This window comes from Nicotiana tomentosiformis, chromosome 2 (assembly GCF_000390325.3).
Source record: "Nicotiana tomentosiformis chromosome 2, ASM39032v3, whole genome shotgun sequence".
NCBI lineage: Eukaryota > Viridiplantae > Streptophyta > Magnoliopsida > Solanales > Solanaceae > Nicotiana > Nicotiana tomentosiformis.
The window spans coordinates 42,663,466-42,681,704 of NC_090813.1; the positions used below are offsets into that span (position 1 = coordinate 42,663,466).

Sequence of the window (18,239 nt, forward strand, 5' to 3'; positions counted from 1 at the left end):
TTAAATATTTTGGAAAACATTTTCCTTATGAACTCATTTTCCTCCAATTGGAGGAAAATATTTTCCTTATCAAGAGAAGGGAAAATATTTTCCAAAACTCCTTTCTCAATCTTCCCCACCCTCACCCACCCACCCCACACCCTCACACCCACCCACCTAACCCCACACCCTCTCTTCAAAAAGGTTTTTTTTTTTTTTTTTTTTTTTTTTCAAATTTCAGTTTTTTTCGTCACCACTCACCCTACATTCCCCCCCTCCCCCATCCTGCACGCAAAAAAAAAAAAAATTACTTTTTTTTTTGTAATTTCAAATTCTGTTTTTTCGTTTTTCTGTACCACCCACCCACACTCCACTGCCCCCCACCCCACACAAAAGTTTTTTTTTAAATTTGTTTTTTTGTAATTTTTAAATTTCTGTTTTTTTCTGCACCACCCACCCCACCCCACTGCCCCCATCCCGCACAAAAAAAAAGTTTTGTTATTTTAAATTTCTATTTTTTCGTTTTTCTGCACCCCGCCTCCCCTACCCCTCTCCCCCGGGAAAAAATATTTTTTTTTAATATATTTTCAGTTTTAGTTTTTTCATCTTCCAGTTTACAGGTTCGAAATTTTACAAGTTCCAAAGTTATGAGTTTGGAGATTTATGTGTTTGGAAGTTTATGAGTTTAGAAATTATAAAATTTACGGGTTCGAAATTTCACGGTTTCGAAAGTTTAGCGGTTCAGAAGTTTATGAAATTTGTGGGTTCGAAAGGTTGTTGGTTCGAAAGTTTATGATTTCATGTTTATTGTATCTAAATTATTTGAGAAGTTATTTTCCTTAATTTGCGTACCAAACACCGAAAAATGAATAAAATTACTACTTGTTTTCCAAAAAAATATTTTCTTGGAAAACATTTTTCACGAAAAACATTTTCAGTTATACCAAACACACCCTCAATTCAATAACTTTCATAGTAAACAACGGTTGAAAAAGGACTTTTAAGATTTCATGCTAACTGTGTTCTGTCGTCCATCAAATAGTTGAATTATCAAAGTCAAATTCATATTTGTGTATACAGGGACAATAATTTAGCCAAATTTAAAGTACATGACAATAGAAGTCAAACTTAAGTATGAGACAAGAATTATTTGTGAGAATATACCTTAAAATCGAATTGAAAATTGAAACGATGTTTCTGTCATCAATTTGGGGAATGTTTCTACGCCTAAACTTATTAAAGTGGATGTGAATTTTTTTTATTGAAAATTTTCAGGAATCATTCTTCAATTTTGCTCATAAATAAACTTAGATATGACATTTACATGGTCTTATTTCAATTTCCCGGAAAAAGACTAATAATTTCACATGATAAAATATCTAAAAACCGTCCTGCGTCGTCTTAATAATTAGATATAAGTTTTACTTAACATATATCTACTCCTCGTTTCATGCGACATCACTTGTATGGAGCACCGACTGCTACTTGGTTTAATGTGTGAAGTTGTTGTGAAACCCGTAGCCACGACTGTAAAGTGAAAGACAAGGAAACTTCTGTTATTCTCTATATATGCAGAAAAATCATTAAAAGGTGCAACTCGATCTACGCTTACAAAGTACGAGCCCATTGCTAAGATAAGCGCACTAATGACTGCTGGTATTCCATTCAATCCGAAATATTGAATCACTGTGTCAAACAACAAGAAAAATGAGAATAAAAAATGGATTATCTCGTAAGCTCAAAACCGTAATTCCACAGGAAATCCAAAAAGAGATGACAACAAAACTCAAAGTAGAACAAGGCCTAGATTACCTATGCACGTTCTCTTTTTGTTTACCCGCAAAATCGGATAACAATTGAATTTGTAAGTGATTTTAAGGATACGTAGATTAACTTGACACAAAACGATAAATTAGATTGCGATTGAAATAAATGACGGTAAAGTAAATGCAAACCACATGAATTGGGTAACTTCAGCCTTGGAAGGTTAGCCACCTTTGAGCAGAATGTACTTCGATCGATATCAAAACACAAAAGAATAAGAGCTTAAAGAGAATAATGATGTATTGCTTTAGAATGCGTGTTAAAATGTGTTCAATGAATTATCAGACCCCCTTTTATATAGTAGAGAAGTCCTACTTTAGGTACAATTCTATAAAAGGTACCTCTTGATTTGCTGATTGTCGGTTCCTTATTGATACGCGCCGAGATTTCTGCCGCAAAATCTACCCGGTTACGGATATTTCGGTCTTCTGTTGGTTATTCTAACAATGTTTTTTCGAGCTCGTTCGGGGCTAGGGTCGACTCCGGAGTCTCAGACTAAATGTTCTCGAAGGCAGGTGTTCTGACCCCGGGTTCTAGCCCGGTATGACTTGGGGCCGATCTTCAGTCTTGCATTATCATGTTCCGAGCATGTCCTTTAATATCGTAGGCGAACATGATCTCGACCGTATACAGATAGTCTCCTCGTTTTTCGGAGAGTAGAAGATGAGAAACGACATGAGCTTCCGATTCTTTCTTCGACACCACACGACAGAAACGATAAAACAGTCGAAACGTCTCGTCAGTCAAATCTTAATGGCATTAAATGTTTGTCAGTTGCTGGTCGGCCACTTCTGGATGCGAACCGTCGCTAAAAACTATAAATACCCCCTCATTTGCTCATTCAAACTTTTACATTCAAACCTTCTGCCCTTGTACCTTAACAATCTTAATATTTTCAGGCACTTATATTTCAGTTATTTGAGATCTTTTTATAAAAACTTTCTGTTCGTCTTCATCCCAAACCATCAAGTGTACTCTTTTAACTTCTTCTTTTTCCTCCATTTTCCTTCATTTTCAAAGAAATAGCGAAGACTTCAAAAATCGTTCCCCCAAAAAGAAACTCCTTCTACCTCACGGCTGGCTACCGAAGAGATCGTTTCGCGTACTGCTGTCGAGGAATCAGTACCGGAACCTCCTTTGAAAATGTTCATCCCAGGGGGGTGCCTGGTCAATGCTGATTTTAGGGTCGAAAAACCCTCCTCCGTACCAGGCCGGTGCGAGGAGGTCTCGAGGTATATTTGCTCGATCACCGAAGATATTCTTTCCGAAGTAAAAAAGGATTGTAACTGGGTTGACAAACATGTGGTGGTTCCCAAACCTGACGAAGCCATCACCACCCACGTCGAGAGATTTTTAAGTGTTTACACTTATCCCTTCACGTTGGGCCCCTTGGACCCGGTTATCATTGACTTTTGCAAAAGATACGAGGTAACTCTCCGTCAAATTCACCCTTATTTCTGGAGGATCGTAATCCTCCTCTGTTTCTTTGTAAGCAAGATCGAAGGGTGCCCTTTCACTATCGACCACCTCATGCATTTATACAGTCCTCGACTCTACCGGGGGGGATTGATCAAGCTCGCCCGTCGGGCCAGTAAAGCCCGTTTTTGAGTATCGATGAATATATGGATCGAGGTTGGCTAGGCCGTTTGGTCCGAGTGAGGACCTCGGGCTTGATCCCGGCCGAGCAAATATCGTTCCCTAAGAAGTGGAACATGTCACGTAAGTATAATTTTGCTCCCAAAATTTAATTTATCGCTTTTTTCCTTCCTTCTTATCGGTGTTCTGTGGTGGTGCAGCTGTTGCTCAGGTCCCAAATACAGTTCGTAGGTTGAGGGAATCGTATTACAAAGGCCTTATTCCGAGCATTTGTGGCGCAAGATTTCATAGGGCCGATAGGAGACCCGTTCGCACGGTGAGATCTCTTTCATGAGTAATATTTGGTTTCCCTTTTGCATCATTAAGTCCTCACTTGTTTTATTTCCTTTTGCAGGTTTATCCAAGGATGTCAAAATGAGGCCCCCGTCCGGTAGCGATGATTTCCCCACCGAGTCCCCTGCTCCGAGACATGGTGAAGAGAATAAAATAAAAAGGGCTCCGAGTTCTCTAAGCTCGGAGAAGAAGAAGCCAAGGAGAAGGCTGGTGCATAAATCCAACGAAAGCACCAACGCTCGAGCACCATCTTTGGATTCTCTCTATCGGCTGATGGATGTATCCAAAGAAGAACAAGAAGAAGAATCCTTCAATCTGGTGGCCCGAGTGTCATCACGACTCGAAGGGCAAGGGGCATCCGAACCGGAGAGAGATGAGGACAATCTTCCTCAAGTTAGGGAGGCCGACGAAGAGGTAGTGGCCGAAGCTTCTCGGGATGTTGGAGACACCCCAAAGAAAGAACACGGTGTGATCGACATCACCGACTCGCCTTCGTTCACTGAGTCCATGTACAACAAGGCTCAGACGGTGAAGGAACGTCCCAACGAGGGGGTCCTCAGCGTGGACGACCCCTTTCACGACATTTTTGATGTAGTGGATTCTACCGCCACGGAGGACATCACCGGGTTGGGTGACTTAGAGGTGCCAAAGAAAAGTTCATCTTTAGGAACAAGTGAGCCTTCTTCAAGCTCGAAGCTGGTCAACCAATTTCCTGCTCCGAGTGTGGATCCCGACCGGAAGTGGTCGATCGTCATCTAAGTTCCGGAGGATGCCCGGATCCTTTTCGCCCCCATAGGGGTGACCAAGGGGGACTAAGCTAAGATTAATGAGGTAAACATGCCCTGCCTGTTCAATGAAGCACAACAAGCGCTAAACCAGGTAACTTCAAAGATTCCTTGATGATTTGAAATTCATACTTAGACTAATTTGTAGATAATCTTAACATTTTTCTTTGTGTCTGTAGGTCTCGGTGCTTCAACATGAGACCTTTCTCTGATATTGGGATGAGCTAATCCAGCTTGAGGTCGAGGTCCGAGAGCTCACTGAGAATAGAGATTCTTACAAACTTCTCAGCGAGCGGCGTGAGGGGGAGGCTAAGAGCCTCCGAGCTGAGCTGGAGGTAGCTTAGAAGGAGCATGCTGATTTGGTCGAGCAGATAAAAATATTTTAGGTTAGTGACGATGAGCTAGGCTCGATGACTAACAGTCGGAATCCGCAGGTCCAACAAAAAATCGATCGGATCGATCAACTGCGAGCTGAGATGGACGCTGTCAAGTCCGAGACCGACGAATGGAGGGGCAGGATGGACTGCATGGCCTCAGAAAATGAGACTGCTCAGGAGCAGCTGGCTTTAGCTGAGGCCCAGCTTTTAGCGGCAAAAAAGAAAGGCCGAGGTACAGGCCAAAAGGGTTGAGGAGCTCCATTCTAAGCTAAGTGTAGCCATCTCCGATCAAGGAAATCTTGCCAAGGAGCTGGAAACGGCCAAGTCGGTGGTCGTTGTTGTTAAAGCCGATGCCGATGAAATGGTGGCCCAATATAAGGCCGATACCTAGGCGGCCCAGGTCCGAACGAAATATATCGTCGAGCATGCGAAGCGGCAATCCCGAAGGGAGGCTCTTGAGGAGATTCTTGCTCGGGGTTTCGACTTGTCGGCCGAAATCGAGAGTGCTAAGGGACTTGAAGCCGAGGCCAAGAGGTTGGCTTATCCCGAGGAAGACTTCGAGGGTTCGAGCGTGTTACACCTCATATTTTCGTACGTGAAAGTACGCCATAAATAAATTGATAAAAGCTCGAAAATGAGATGTTATATCCCGTATTTTTGTACGTTAAAATTTCGTCGTAAGTTAATCGACGTAAGCTCGGGAATGAGATTATTTTGAGATTATAAGTATTATGCTATTTCAAACAAGGAATGAGTAAATTCGTGAAGGTGAAAGGGTTAGCAAATCGAAGAAAATGAGTTTCGTCGAAAGTTATCATTTTGAGAAAAAAATACGATACGAGCTATAATACCCGGTATTTATGGACTAGTACCATACAAGGTACCACATGACCATGATTGTAAGGTATATAAAGTGTGTTAAAAGTGAGTAGTATTTTAAGTAATTTGAGATAATTTCTAATTATGTGAATTATTGGGTATTGGAAGATTACCTAGTTAATTAAGGAAGTGATTGGGTAACTAATAATATTTAGGGAAAGATTACCTAAGTAATTAGGACATTTTTGATTAGCCTAAACGTGGCAGCAACATAATGAGTCATTTAGTGACTCTTAGATCACTTTTCTAGGTGACACTTTGGAAAGATTCTTGGCTAAGCCATAAAAAGCTCTAAAATTCACAAAATATATGGAAAGGGCAACGTGCTTTAGCAAAAGCCATAGAAGATTTCTCAAACTCAATAAGTCACATAAGATTAGGATTAATTCACTAGAGAGCTACGGGAATTCTTGGATTAGCAAAGGAATCCATACGAAATTATACTGCGTAATAGCAACGGGATTTTACGATTCTAAGTGAGTACGGTGCAATCTTTCTCAAGAATATCATATGGATTTTTCCTACTTCGGTCTGCCGTCACGTGTTGCCGCAATTGACGTATGTTAGAGGGATTGTCAAGAGAATCGGCTCAGGTATGTTAAGGCTACCTCTTCTTTCTTTTTGGCATGATCTATACGACACAAACGAAACGAGCAAATGCACAACTTCCATAAATGATTCTATTCATAGAAGTATTACAGGTGCCTATGTTCTTGAATTCCCATATGTCTTATTATTCTATCGTCTGTTCATGGGTCTAAGAAAATACGTAAGTTGAAAAATAATTTACTTCATAATATTGCTCAAAGGCATAATGGTCTTATGACACTCCGAAAGATGTTATTATCGTACTTCTTATGCATTGCATTCATTTATACATGTATATTGACCCATGACCAGACGACATTATATATGCGTATATATATATGTATTTATATGTATATGGGATATGGAAAAATATTACGGCATTATATACGCACCACCACCTGATCAGCTGGTATACGTTGATGATTTGCCCACAGTGGCCGAGATGATATGATGGGATGCTCTCAGAGGCTTGATGATGTTATGAACGCATATACCCATGCATGGTATGACATTTATACGCATATGCATGACATTATAATATTAAATGATTCACAGAGCTATTCAGATATACATGTTGAGTCTTTTACTCCATGTTTCTCTCATGTCCATTGTTTACTGATTTTCATTCCTTACATACTCGATACGTTATTTGTAATGACGTCCCTTTTGCCTGGGGATGCTGCGTTTCATGTCTGCAGGTCCCGATAGACAGGTCGAGAGTCCTCCAAGTAGGCTATCGTCTTAGCAGAAGATGTTGGTGCACTCCATTTGCTCAGGAGTTGCTTATTTGGTCAGTATGATTTGGGCATGCATTGTTTAGTATGGCGGGCCCTGACCCGACCTTTATGATACTTATGTACTCTTAGAGGCTTGTAGACATATGTCTTGTACGTAAAAGATGGTATGGCCTTGTCGGCCTATATTCAATGTACGAGTGATCATTTTGATCTTTTAGGCCCGTATGTCTTATGTATAAGTTGGTATTATATGTTTTATTCTAGTTATTCCACGGTAGTCTTTCCGTCTCATTTACCTATGATATCATAATACGAAAAGATACGTTATGTTGGTACTCGGTTGAGTAAGGTACCGGGTGCCCGTCGCGGCCCATCGGTTTGGGTCGTGACAAAAGTGGTATCAGAGCAGTTCTTTCCTAGGGAGTCTACAAGTCGTGTCTAGTAGAGTCTTGTTTATGGGTGTGTTGTGCACCACACTTATAAGCAGGAGGCTACAGGGCATTTAGGACTATCACTCTTTCTTCTTGCTTTAGATCGTGTGGTAGAGCTCACTTATAAGAATTCACATTCCTAAATTCTATTTTATTCGTAATACAACGATACCTACATCCAGAAGGATAGTTGGTAAGGGATTGAATGCGGTTGTGGAAGAGTTGAGTTGGAGGAACTCGAATTTGCATCATGCTTATGATGAGTAAATGTAGGGTCTCCAATAGATCATGTGTGTACTAAGACGTGTGAGCTTCTAGAAAAGGAGCCCTAAGGAATGAATATTTATCCACCCATATGATAAAAAGCAACGAGAGATTCAGAAGGTAGATACAAGCTTCAATAAGAAAAAGGAGCAAGATGAGAAGGGTACGAGGTAACCGGTTAATGAAGATTATCGGCAAAAAAATATATAAGCATTGTGAGTTACCATCAACAGTAACAAAGGTGTGTATAATTGGCCACACCCATCTCAGTTATGCCCTATGGGGGCTAACATGTGTAGTTTAAGAAAAGGATGGGATATCAGGATGCGACTGGGGTTAGAGTAACCCAAAATGATGGATGGATTGTTTGCGTTAGTTGACCTTTCCAAAAGATGTTGCAACTGTGCTAATAGATGGATTCTGAGACACCCAGATGGTGTACTCTAAAATAGTACAGCTAGATATGAGTACTACAAATATAGGCACTGGAAACATTGAAGGGATAAATATTACCTTAGTGTGGCTTCCGTCCCTAGTAGAGCGAGAACGTTAAGAAATTCGAAGAGCCACTGGATAGAGCAAAGGGGAGCTAAAAAAATGTTAGCGGGAAATAAGAAGAGAGTCAATGAAGAATTATGAGTAAGATATGATACATGGATGACAACGGTAGATTAAAAAGATGACAGTATTACAGAGTCTATAGTCAAGTGAAGGAAAAGATGAGAGGTGACAGGCCTTGAGACAACAAAAGAATATAGGCCATAAAGTCATATCCTCATTTCGAGAAATAAGCTCGTGACTCCAATGCGATTACTAGAAGGAAATGTTAGACTCTAGAGTAATAGAAATTAGTATGGGCTGGGGAACAAGATAAACTAAACACGAAACATGGACTGAGTGAGTTGATAATAGTCGGTATCATGAGAATTTTAGATTTCGTTCCGGCGATAATAGAATGAACAACAAAAGAAGATTCATAAGAAATTCAGAGAATGGTCATTCAGGAAGACGCTTCCCTAAAGCAAGCAATGTGAGCAAAGTTAAGCTTAAGGGACTGTATGTGCCAGTTATAATAAGTGTCACCCTCGTGAGTAAGGAATTTTGTTATCCTTGATACAGAAGGATTACCGCAAGGCGAGTAAGGGTCATCGATGATAGACAAGGACGCCAAAGATGAAGAGGTAAAACATCTATAGGTAGATCGTCGTAGCGCTAAATCTTAGTGATCCCCTTAAGGGGGGAATATGGAGTGATATGGCGTTAAATCAGAATTAAGTGGTTCTAGTAACTATGGAATGGTAAAGGAAGAATGCGATAAAAATGAGAAAGGAATGAGATTGCACTTATCCAAATCTTACAGATATGCTACGATTCCAGAACATTAGGCAAACATGAAGTCAAGGAAAGAAAGTAAGGGTTCCTACCCGAGATGTTATTGATAGATAAGGAGCCAGTGCAAGACGTAAGTTAAGACAAAGGAAATAACCTAAGAAAGATTACATGGAATATTAATATGAGAGTGGGTTAACGAGTAGTTAGTAGTTGATTCAGGAAGAGCTTAGTTATGGCTAGCCAAGAGGATACAGACAAATCAACAGGTCGTGCAAGATAAATATAGGAAAACCCAGTATAGTGAATTCAGCCCGCAGTTATGACATTGTAATACTTGAGAAATATTCAGATAGGAATCAGGGTAATTAAAGGTACCATATGAGTGTTACGAAAATAAAAGAGAGTGCCAATGGGAAGATGGTCAAAATATCAAGTTCAGAAGCAACCCTACAAGCACAAGGGCGTGGAGGTAAGTCACCACAGATAATTATAGTCGAGGAAGGACATTAAAAATTTCGTCGAGTATACGATGTAATAAGCTCACAGCTTTATAAGAGTCAGATGGTCCTCCCTAAATACTACAATGGAAGACTTGCTGTGGAAGTAAGGAAGAAGGCTTCAACCTAAGCTCAGTAACCTAAGGAGGAAATGGTCTAATAACAGCAGTCTCACAACAACATTGTATGTACTCCCTAAGAAAGTGGCACCTACCGTGGCTAATAAACGGGAAGTAAAAATCAGAAGTAATATTCAAGATTATATGAGTGGTATGGAATTCCAACGTGCGTGGAAACTAAGATAAGCTAAGTATGCACGCAACAAGGGGGCAGAAAGATCCGGAAAAGTAATAGCTTGCGTTAAAAAAAAAGACTGAGAAGGAACGAAAATAATTATTCGATTAATGACCCAGAGTACGTTATGAACGCACTTAAGAGTTCAAATGTTTTATACATGCAGCATATATGTTGACAATTATACAGACATAGAAAACTCCGGTATAAGTTAAAAGAAAGAATTGAGCCCAGGGGATAGACAAAGGATTGAGTTGTTAGAAGATTGTATCAAGAATATTCCATAACGCCTAGGAAAAGCTAAAGTAATAACTAATACCAGGAGCTATAGATCGGAAGATAGCTTAAGCCTACATAAAGGTTGATCAGAAGGAAGAGGAAACTAAATAATTGCACCAACCAAGTAAATCAGGAGTCTGATTATTGGACCCAGAAAATTATGGGAATCGTGATTGAGAGCATTGCAGGATCACTCTTAATATTAGAGGTACAAGAGAGAAAGTACAACAACCATATTTTATAACGGCCCTACGATGAAGCCAGTTAGAAAAGTACCAGCCTCATAAGAAGTCAGTACGAAGCTCCCACCGGATTGTGTATGCACTAGAGGTGCAAGTATTATAACATAGCTTCAAGTTATGGACGGGAATTATACCCATATGGAAGGGAGGTCATGAAAGAAATAGAAGATACGATGCAAGATTTTAAGGTAGTAAGGTAAAGGTGAACAACGTACGAAATACTCAAATGTAGAAGGTTGTGAATAGTCCATACTTTGGATAAAAGGCTAGAAGCACGGGGATTCGGTATCCAACAATGATAGCGGCATCGTCAGTGGCATATCTTCCAACCTATGGTTTCTACGTATCGGGAGGCCTAGTTAAGAGAGTAAAGAAGAGTTAGAAATGATGTGATGTCTTGCTTGACGTTCCAGAATAACATAAGGAAAATTATGGTGCAAGTAAGTTGAAGGGAGGTTGCGGGTAGTATAAATGGATATGTATAGGTCGCAAGTTAAAGTATGGTAGAGCGACAAGGTTTTAGAAAGACAGGAGTAAGGATAAGAAAAGGAAAGTAAGAAGGTGATGAGAATAGATAAGTCCTCAGGATTAAGCCCATGAAAATAAGAGAGCTGATGGCTTCTCTAAGTTATAGAAAGCTCGGGATAGCCTGAATAAACGCAAAGGAGTCTAAGACTAGCAGCATTTAAAAGAGATGGAATGCTGCCCTGGGAATAGAATAAGGGTGTAATTGTGATAAATGAAGGATGCCGTTTGGGCCTTCGATTGAGTAATGATTTCATGAAGTGTACAGATTAAAATACTCACGTAAGGTAAACTACATTGGGATGTTATGAAATACGGTTATGGAAGTATAGTATCGTATCACCCCAAGTGGATCAGGAAAATCACTTCAAATGTTCCACGATGCAACGTGCGCCCTAGTGATTATGTAAGCGGTTTCAAGTTATCAGTGGTATATGGTAGATCAATATTGAGGTGAATCAATAATGGATGGACAAAAGTCACAAAGTATGTAGTGATATTAGGCCGTCATTCTTAAGATGAACAGTATGAGGAAGCATTAAAGGACTTAGATTTATACATATGGGATAAGCAACGAAAGTAACCTGAAGTTTGGTAGTAGACCTCAGCAACGATAAATTAAAGTAAGAGTTATGGTACAGTATGACATACCTAGATGCAGTAAAATCATGTGGATAGATAGCCAGGTCTATGAAATAAGATAAAGCAATATTCCTAAGTTCGACAAAGTACCTAGCAAAGAACTTCAGTATACTTATAGATGCCCAGAGGGACATCTTATCAAGCTATGTATATGTCCACAAAGTGAGGCCTAAAAATTAGCTAAAAGCTGGTGGAAAAAGGAGAGAAGATCGCATAGGCGTACTTACAAGGTTAGAGTCGTACAAGCTGAATGATAGAATGTAGCAACAGTTACGAGATTGGAAGGATTTCGACTATAAGTCATGGTATGAGAAAGAGGCCTAAAGGGGGAAATTCCTTGGCCTTTGGGATTCATTCACAGAACAGTTGCCTAGATGGCAAGAGGAGTACCAAAGTATTCACAAGAGCTATGGGTTATGAGAATGATAAGTGCATCAGTCAACATTCGAGAACGAATGTTCCAAAAGGGGGAATGATGTTACACCCCATATTTTCGTACGTGAAAGTACGCCATAAATAAATTGATTAAAGCTCGAAAATGAGGATGTTACATCCCATATTTTTGTACGTTAAAGTTTCGTCATAAGTTAATCAACGTAAGCTCGAGAATGAGATTATTTTGAGATTATAAGTATTATGCTATTTCAAATAAGGGATAAGTAAATTCGTGAAGGTGAAAGGGTAAGTAAATCGAAGAAAATGAGTTTCGTCGTAAGTTGTCATTTTGAGGAAAAAAATACGATCCGAGCTATAATACCCGGTATTTATGGACTAGTACCATACAAGGTACCACATGACCATGTTAGTAAGGTGTATAAAGTGTGTTAAAAGTGAGTAGTATTTTAAGTAATTTGAGATAATTTCTAATTATGTGGATTATTGGATAATGAAAGATTACCTAGTTAATTAAGAAAGTGATTGGGTAATTAATAATATTTAGGGATGATATACAATAGATCCCATGTGGCAGGCATATATCTACACAGACCAATCAATAGTTCAAGTCACACATTCCCATAATCCATTTTCTCTTCACAAAATTCCCTTCAATCCCCCCGTTTAGTTGACATGAATAGTTAAAGGGAAATATCCAAATCCATGTCTTATTATTTTCAATAATCCATACTTGGAGCAATGAAATACTATATATTCCTCCACCAAGTGATAAATGATTGATTACAAATATTTAGGATCCATTTTTATTTTCTCTATAAAGGCCCAGAAATACCTTGTTTACGTATCATTGGAAAGTGCATTAACATAAATACGGCAGTAAGAAGCGGCAATACAAAAGTGTGTAAACTATAAAAACGAGTCAAAGTAGATTGTCCCACACTAGCGCTTCCGCGCAATAATTCGACCAAGGGTGATCCTATTACAGGAATAGCGTCAGGGACACCTGTTACTATTTTCACTGCCCAATAACCAACTTGGTCCCAAGGTAAGGAATAACCAGTTACGCCAAAAGATGCGGTTAATACAGCCAGAACCACACCTGTAACCCAAGTCAATTCGCGAGGTTTTTTAAATCCGCCGGTGAGATATACACGAAATACATGCAGGATCATCATTAGGACCATCATACTTGCCGACCATCGATGAACTGATCGGATTAACCAACCAAAGTTGGCTTCAGTCATTATGTATTGAACAGAAGCAAAAGCCTCAGTAACGGTCGGACGATAGTAAAAAGTCATAGCAAACCCAGTAGCTACTTGTACTAAAAAACAAGTAAGCGTAATTCCCCCTAAACAATAAAATATATTGACGTGGGGAGGAACGTATTTACTAGTTATATCATCCGCAATTGCTTGAATCTCGAGACGTTCTTCGAACCAATCATATACTTTATTGAGATAGGCGGAACTCCCCCTCTGAGAACCGTATATGAGACTTTCATCTCGTACAGCTCAAGCAAAAATACCCAAATACTAGTTGCAACGGATATGGAATAGAAAGTTTTAAATTTATTAAGTTCTGATCCCATCTTCTCTGGAAAATCCGAAAGCTCTTCTTTGTGGCGATAATACCAAAATATCAAGTTGGCGCAGTCGTCTTTATCTTTATTTTGATACTTATGGGCCTCTTGAATTCTCTTTTTCCCTATTTCTTTCTAGAATTTGTTTTTGTGGAATATGGCTTTTATTATTTGTTTTCTTTATTATTGATAGGAATTCTCTTGTTAAGACCCTATGAATCGATTAAAACCTCAGATTCATACTAGAACCACGATGATTCAATAAAAAAACCTAACCTAAATCAAATCAAGGATTCCCTGAGTAAGAATCCTCGGATCATCACTTATTCCCTGAATAAATAGAATGACTAAAAATTCAAAGAAAGGTTTTACTTTTGGTCAAAATATAAATAGGGGTTGAAAGAAAAGAATCTTTCGATTTAGAAATTAGAATTTTTTGTTTGAAAATTTTTTGGAGCCCGGACACGAGGTCTGAATATTAAGTATGAATCATAGTTCAAATATTTCTTAATCGATTTCGTGTTCCAAATATTAGAATAAATATCTGACGAAGTAGAACCATCTCTATCAAGATGACAGACCCATTCTCTGTACTATCAATAGGATCAATTATAACAAGTCACACACTCATACTCCGGAAATACAGAAACAAAGAAATTCCACGATCGAACTACCAAAAGAAAATAGAATAGACTAGAAATCGGAGCTCTAAATGATTCATTTTGGACTCAAAAGCAAGAACTTTGCGGTTCTTATAGATCTAATTCATTGAAATTCCATCCAATAAAACGGAAGAATTATAAATCTCCAAAATAATAGATAGAAATACCGCAAATAAGGCCATTGCGACACCCATCAAAGGAGTAGTTCCCCACCCAGGAGCTACTTTACCATATTCCGAATTCAATGGTTTTAATAAATCTCCTACCGCAGTTCGTCTTGGACCAGATCTAGAACTGTTTTCAACAGTTTGTGTAGCCATAAATCCTATTGTATTTATTGAGATCTGTTGACTTTGTAGACCATTCCGTTGTAAATAAACGATCCTATCATAGATCCATTGGGGTCTTGAAATTATATAAATATGATAAGAATGGAAACAGCAACCCTAGTCGCCATCTTTATATCTGGTTTACTTGTAAGTTTTACTGGGTACGCCTTATATACCGCTTTTGGGCAACCTTCTCAACAACTAAGAGATCCATTCGAGGAACATGGAGACTAGTTGAAGTACTGAGCCTCCCGATACCGGGAGGCTCAGTTCTTCAACTGAGATAATGAAAAATTATTTCACCTTTTTAGTTCTTTTTTGTTGGAACTTTAGGCGGTTCTCGAAAAAAGATAGCGAAAAAATTATCCCTAGAGTCGAGACTAAGAGGAATGTATAAACCAATGCTTCCATAGATTCGATCGTGGTTTACAATTATAGCTTTCATACCTGTTTGTTTCTTTTTATTTTCTTTTTTTTATCATCTTCCGGATAAAGAACGAACAAGAGTAAAAACGAAGTTGATTCAAATAAAGATTTCTCTGGTACCCTATATCAATAAAAGTATCAGGCTGCCTGTCTTTTTGTAGTTGGATCTCCAAGTTTTTGGAATGCTCCAAATTCGACTTGAGCATCTAAATCTGGGTCAATACCAGCAAAAACATCTCTGAACAAGGTTCTAGCACCATGCCAAATGTGTCCGAAGAAGAAGAGCAAAGCAAACGAAGCATGCCCAAAAGTAAACCAACCCCTTGGACTGCTACGAAAAACACCATCGGATTTCAAAGTAGCACGATCTAATTCAAAAATTTCACCCAATTGAGCACGTCTAGCATATTTTTTCACAGTAGCAGGATCACTATAACTGACGCCGTTGAGTTCACCGCCGTAGAACTCAACAGTTACACCTACTTGTTCAACACTATACTTCGATTCTGCCCTTCTAAAAGGAACATCGGCTCTAACAATTCCATCGCCATCTACCAAAACGACCGGAAATGTTTCAAAAAAAGTAGGCATACGACGTACAAAAAGTTCACGCCCTTCTTTATCTCTAAAGATAGGGTGTCCTAACCATCCAACCGCTATTCCATCCCCGTTATCCATTGAGCCCGCTCTGAATAATCCCCCTTTTGCCGGATTATTGCCGATGTAATCATAAAAAGCTAATTTTTCAGGAATTTTAGACCAGGCTTCTGATAAACTTTGATTTTCTGCTAGCCCAGCACTAACTCTTCGATATATTTCTTGCTGGAAGTACCCCTGATCCCATTGGTAACGAGTGGGCCCAAATAATTCAATCGGGGTAGTTGCCGAACCATACCACATAGTTCCGGCAACAACAAAAGCTGCAAAAAAGACAGCAGCGATACTACTGGAAAGGACGGTTTCAATATTTCCCATACGCAATCCTTTGTATAGACGTTGTGGCGGCCGGACGCTAAGATGGAATAGGCCCGCTAATATGCCCAATGTTCCTGCTGCAATATGATGAGAGGCTATTCCTCCTGGAACAAAAGGATCAAAACCTTCCACGCCCCACGCTGGATTTACAGGTTGTACTTTTCCCGTTAGTCCATAAGGGTCGGACACCCATATTCCGGGACCATACAAGCCTGTTACATGAAATGCACCAAAACCAAAACAAGCCACCCCTGAGAGAAATAAATGAATTCCAAAGATTTTTGGCAAATCCAAAGAGGGTTTTCCTGTACGTTCATCACAAAATATTTCTAGATCCCAATACACCCAATGCCAGATAGCTGCCAAAAAGCATAAGCCAGAAAACACAATATGTGCTCCAGCTACACCTTCGTAACTCCAAATACCCGGATTCGTTACAGTCCCCCCTGTGATACTCCAACCGCCCCATGAATTGGTTATTCCTAAACGAGTCATGAAGGGTATAACGAACATACCCTGTCTCCACATTGGATCAAGAACAGGATCAGAAGGATCAAAAACCGCTAATTCATACAGAGCCATCGAACCGGCCCAACCAGCAACCAGAGCTGTATGCATTATATGAACAGAAAGTAACCGACCGGGATCATTCAATACAACGGTATGAACACGATACCAAGGCAAACCCATGGAAATACCCCTTATATCAAAGATAAATAGACACTACGTAACTTTATTGCATTGGAAAAGACTATAATATGACTATCCTATGGACCACTCTTGTTCAGTCGATTATTTCCGAACAAGGGTGTTCTATTCTGTTGGTAATAATGGAACAATTCTGTTCGTAGGAACAAAGAGAAGCAGATTTATTCTATACTCGATAAGTACCAATACGCAATGGGGGAGTTGATCCCATTTTCTATGAGCGAATGAGTCCATACTTATTTATCATTAGAAAGACCTATTCGTAATAATTTGAGTTTATTCATTCTGTCTTTCTTTATGAATTTTTATAATCTATGGATAAAATAAATACGATAAAAACCAATATGAATATTATAAAGACAATAAAAAAAATTGTTACGTTTCCACCTCAAAGTGAAATATAGTATTTAGTTCTTTCTTTCATTTAATGCCTATTGGTGTTCCAAAAGTTCCTTTCCGAAGTCCTGGAGAGGAAGATGCATCTTGGGTTGACGTATAGTGCGGCTTGTCAGATATATTGGGTCATATGGTATTTACCCGTTCTCTCCCCCGATCGAGATATCCCCCGTTTCACCCAAGAAATATAAATTTAATCATCCAAAATTTGGAGCGTGAAGTGCAATTAGATCCATTTTTGAGGGGATTCATATTACTATTATCAATTAGAATAATTTATGGTTGGCTTGGTTGGACTAAAAAAATGAAGTATCCAGGCTCCGTTTAGAAAAAACCCAATAGGATTGGTAAGATATCTATGATTGCTATTCATATTTTTTCTTTGTAAAGAGATCCTAATTGTCAAGCAAAGTTATCTCAACTCTAAGAAATACTTGTATAAAATGAATTGAAAAAAAAAAGAAATACAAAAAGAAATGGTAATGGGAGCATTTGTCCTATATGTACAAATCCAAATCGGGCAGATCTTTACCCGGAGTAGAGCATAAACCTAAAAAGATGAAACAGACCCATTCAGGAACAAGAAAATACCATCGCGGTTTGGATTAAATCTCGATGAAAGAATACATCAATGAGAAGTTAATTCGATAAGTTTAATGACCCTTTCTTATAACTTAAAATTTTATAATAGAAAATCGAAAATATAAAAAAGGAGTAAAAGGGCTTAACGATGTTTTATTGTAACATCTGCTGATGTACCTCATAGTTGGGCTGTACCTTCCTTAGGTGTCAAATGTGATGCTGTACCTGGTCGTTTAAATCAGACCTTAAAATTTTAGAATGGAAAATCGAAAATATAAAAAAGGAGTCAAAACTCGTCTTTATTGAAAAATCGAAGAAAAGCCCTTTCGTTAGAAGTAAGAAAGAACCTTTCTAGAAAAAAAGAAAGAGGACTGGAATCTATATATTGATTCACAATTTTTTTGAACCGTATGCATCAAAAGGCGCATGTACGGTTCCTAAGGGATACAATTTTACCCTAATCCAGGTCATAATCTTTATGGGATTCCCAAAATTATTAATAGAAAGTCGCCCGCACGGAATTGAAGAATTACAAATGACCTTACAAAAAGAATTTAATTGTGTAAACCGAAAACTGAA

The 18,239-nt window shown here is 38.9% G+C and overlaps 1 pseudogene; it reads right to left on the minus strand.

Annotated features, from left to right (window-relative positions):
* Positions 1-1,437: 1,437 nt before the first annotated feature.
* Positions 1,438-18,239, minus strand: part of LOC138904685 (lipid phosphate phosphatase epsilon 2, chloroplastic-like) — a 68,600-nt pseudogene continuing 51,798 nt past the window's right edge.